The 3,522-nt window shown below is 29.8% G+C and overlaps 1 non-coding gene across 1 annotated transcript; it reads left to right on the forward strand.

The window, feature by feature from the left end:
* The first annotated feature begins 2,478 nt into the window (after positions 1-2,478).
* TRNAY-GUA (transfer RNA tyrosine (anticodon GUA)) lies at positions 2,479-2,574 on the forward strand. Its single transcript has 2 exons — positions 2,479-2,515; positions 2,539-2,574. It is a non-coding gene; the product is annotated as a tRNA-Tyr (tRNA).
* Positions 2,575-3,522: the final 948 nt, after the last annotated feature.

Raw genomic sequence — 3,522 nt, forward strand, 5'->3', positions numbered from 1 at the left:
ATGGAGAAAATGAGCGACACCTTCAACAAAAAAAATTTCTAAAAATCAATGAAAAGTCCTATCTACCCCAAACTTGCACTTTGTTATACTAAAATTGAATGGGCTAAAAAACTAGCTAGAGAGCGTAAATAAAAGTGCAATATTTGAATGAAATTTCGAAAAATTTCTTCAATTTTGCACAAGGTTTGGAACTCTGATTTTTCAGTTTTTTGTTATAGAATTAACCATATTTTTATAAAAAATTATCAGAAAATAAAATATTTAAAAAATAGTTGCCCGTATTGTAAAAAATTCGCTGTACCTAAACTTTATTGACTGACTGTATGTATTAATCGGTAAATTTCAATCGGTAAAATCAGCACACAAGACACGCTGCTATGACTATTCACTTTTTGTGTCGTTATTATTATTATTATTATTTTTAATATGTACACAAGTTCTGTTCAGCTTAGCTTCCCCCTTTGTGTTCTAATAATTAATGTATTGGCTTTTAATCGCCAAAAATGTTGCGTAACTGATGATTAGCACTTTTTGTGCGTGCCATCAGGTTTTTGTTTCAATTCAGGTTTTTTTTTTATAGTGTAAAGTACAAATTTAAAATGTATGGGAGTTTGTCAGCATGTCTTTGAACTTTTGTGGAACTTTTTTTTTAAATTTCCAGGTTTTTTAAATTGATGTTAAGTGAAAAAATACGGGCTTTTAAATACATATATTATTTAAAATGTAAGTACGATAAAAATTTAATTAATGCAGCATTTAAATAACAAAAACATTTAAATGCGCTTGAATAAAAAACGCCAAATATGTATGTACATTAGAGTGCACCACCAAAAAAAGTTGCGGTTTTTCCGCCGGGATTACAAAATTTATTACATTTTACGACGTCCACCAAAATATTTCGGAAAAATATTAAGATTTAAGCGAGCTGGACCGATTTGAAAATACCTCCAAAAATGGAGTTTTTTATGAATAAAAATAGTTTCTTAAAGAACTTTTTGAAAAAAGTCCCCTCGGATGACAAATTAGATTAAGATTAAAAAATCTGCATACAAATATTTAAAAATTTTTTCAACGGAATCGTAAGAATGAGATTTTTGATGCTGTTTTTTTATTTTTTCAAACATTGGTTTACGAAAAACTTGAATAATTGGGCCAAAAATGTTCTGATTTAGACTTATGGGATCTCAGTAGAAAAGTATTTTCACACTGTTTTTATTTCTGGCCTAAAAAAAGTCACTCGTGTCCCATCTTGTTTTTTCGAATACCAACACATCTTAATTCAACTTTGAATGATGTTCGTTCTTCCTACCTTTCTCTTTCATCCTTTGAATGAGTTTATTAGTAAAGAAATAAAAAGGGTGAGAAAATACCTTTCCAATGACACCTCTTAAGTTTAAATCGGAAGAGTTTAGGTTCAGTTTTTCAAGTTTTTCCTATACCAATCTTTGAAAAAAGAAAATTTTTTTTAAATATTTTTAAGCAAATATTTTAAGCTTAAACCGTTTTGTCATTTGAGGGGATTTATTCACAAAAAATCTTTAAGAAACTATTTTTATTCATAAAAAACTAAATTTTTTGAGGTATTTTCAAATCGGTCTTGCTCACTTAAATCTTAATATTTTTCCATAATATTTTGGTGGACGTCTTAAAATATAATAGATTTTATAATTCCAATGGAAAAATGGTACCGATTTTTTTTTTGTATGGGGAGTGATGCAGTGTAATGTAAATATATTAGACCGTACCACCTTAAAAAATAAACAAAAATTTTTTTGTGGTATACCACTGAGGCTAAGGTATTTTTGCAAAACAATTTGTAAAAAAATTATTTTCTTTTGCCGAACCCAGACCGAAGCCCTTTTACGTTTTTTAACGGCACCTACATTAGGTAATGAAACATTTTTTACATAGCTCTAATGGAATAGTCAAAATATTTCCTTAGGAAAAATTGAATGATTTTAGGAGAGATTAAATTTTCTGACATTAGGGTGGTATGTTAATATGAAGAAAGCATTTAAAAAAAGGTTGGAAACATAAAATCGGAAACTTATATATATATATATTTATATACATATATACATATATGTATATATTTATTCAACTTTTATATATATACACACACACACATATATATATATATATATTCCTAGATAGATATGCACTTATGCAGATCTATAATTGCAGTCTTAAATTATGTCATTAATTATGTCTACTTGACACCATTAATCAGTTTCACATACCGTTGTGCTCATAATTGTGCAATAATTATTTATTAGGAGGCTTTTTTGTGTATACAAACTCTTGAAATCTTATCATATCAGCTTAGTCGCAAGCATTTTATTTTATTTTTTTTAGGTTTTTTTCTTTTCACTAGCGGTGTGTACATACATACATATGTACATATGCATGTATGTATGCGGTTTCTTTTTTTCTCTTTTGTGCGTTGATAACGTGAAATTTCTGCACTCTCAAATAAGACCTTCGATAGCTCAGTTGGTAGAGCGGTGGACTGTAGAGTGTCTAAGAAACAAAGTAGATATCCATAGGTCGCTGGTTCAAATCCGGCTCGAAGGAATCCTTTACTTTTTATTTCATTTATTTTTATTTTTTTTTACATACAAATTTTTTATTGTTCTTGATAAGTCACGCTCTTGTTTATATTTCGCTCAAACGTCTAATTGCTAATTGTCAAATTGCCAAATATGAGTAAACTTAGAATTACGAACTTGTGCTTATAGTATTTTCCATAACTTTTTGCTAGCCTTTTACTGTACTTCATAAAGATTTCTATGTTAATTTTATAGACAGTATGTGAGAAAAAAACACAAAATTGTGTACTTAATAATTTAAATGCAAATTTTGTTTCCCTGCGTAGCTCCGGCTGTGCAATTAACACATCGCCATTTTTATGGGAAATTCTAAAAATATGTATCTTTGTATACTCAGGTGAGGGTGTGTCTGGTTGCAGTAAATATTTACATATGGAGACTCGCTTGGAGGTATTTCGCTAGCACAAGTAGCTGAAATTTTGGGTAAACGCGATCAAAGCCCTTTTTCTGTCTGCCGCTTCGGCGCTGCTTGAAAAAGTTCTACTTTTCACCTGAACAAATCGACTTTTGACTTGCTGAAAAAATATTAATTATTACATATATGTATGTAACCAATCAAATAATAATTGTAAATTTTAAGTGGCTGAGTTAAATACTTGATTTTTATTTTCAAGTAAGTAACTAAGTGTCAGTATTACAGTAAATACAAACGAAAATGTCCGTATAGCAAATATATTAAAAAAAAAAAAAAAAAAATACGTATCAAATTTATGCAAGCATTTGTACTTTGGCGCGCAATTTGTGTGATAGCCCACGACACCTGTTGAAAAAGCAATCGAACTAATTCTTTAAGTAATCAGCCAATCCGCAATACACCGTTCGGCCACACGTTCAAGTGGCCAAGTCGTTGTCGATAAGACGATCATGCAATCGACCGTGCATAGTATACACTCCATGTCAAAATTATAACCGC

This window comes from Rhagoletis zephyria, unplaced genomic scaffold, assembly GCF_001687245.7.
Source record: "Rhagoletis zephyria isolate East Lansing unplaced genomic scaffold, Rhagoletis_zephyria_1.1 Rzeph_scaffold_00073, whole genome shotgun sequence".
Classification (NCBI taxonomy): domain Eukaryota; kingdom Metazoa; phylum Arthropoda; class Insecta; order Diptera; family Tephritidae; genus Rhagoletis; species Rhagoletis zephyria.